The sequence below is a fragment of the Penaeus monodon genome, chromosome 25 (assembly GCF_015228065.2).
Source record: "Penaeus monodon isolate SGIC_2016 chromosome 25, NSTDA_Pmon_1, whole genome shotgun sequence".
Classification (NCBI taxonomy): domain Eukaryota; kingdom Metazoa; phylum Arthropoda; class Malacostraca; order Decapoda; family Penaeidae; genus Penaeus; species Penaeus monodon.
Window position 1 is genome coordinate 29,886,526 of NC_051410.1, and position 331 is coordinate 29,886,856.

The window sequence follows — 331 nt, forward strand, 5'->3', positions numbered from 1 at the left end:
GACCTTGTTCTTCCTTGCCCCCCCCTACAACACACAAGCAGAAACAGCGATAAATTAGAGCGGGCGAGAGGGGGAGAAGGAGGGGGAGGGGGGAGGGGGGAGATCAAAGGAGGGGGGGTGGGGGCGTGAGGAAACTTGTAACAAGATGACACTGTAACGTTATCGGGCGAACTACAGGTATTGTATTACCAGCACGACGGTTATGACACCTTAATTAAATGATTGATTTGACTGAGGTGCGTTATCGTGGCGCAGTGTACAGGCTGTGCCCTTGCTGTTGTTTATCTTTGGATCTGTTCTCCATTTTTGCCATGATATTTATTCATGTCTA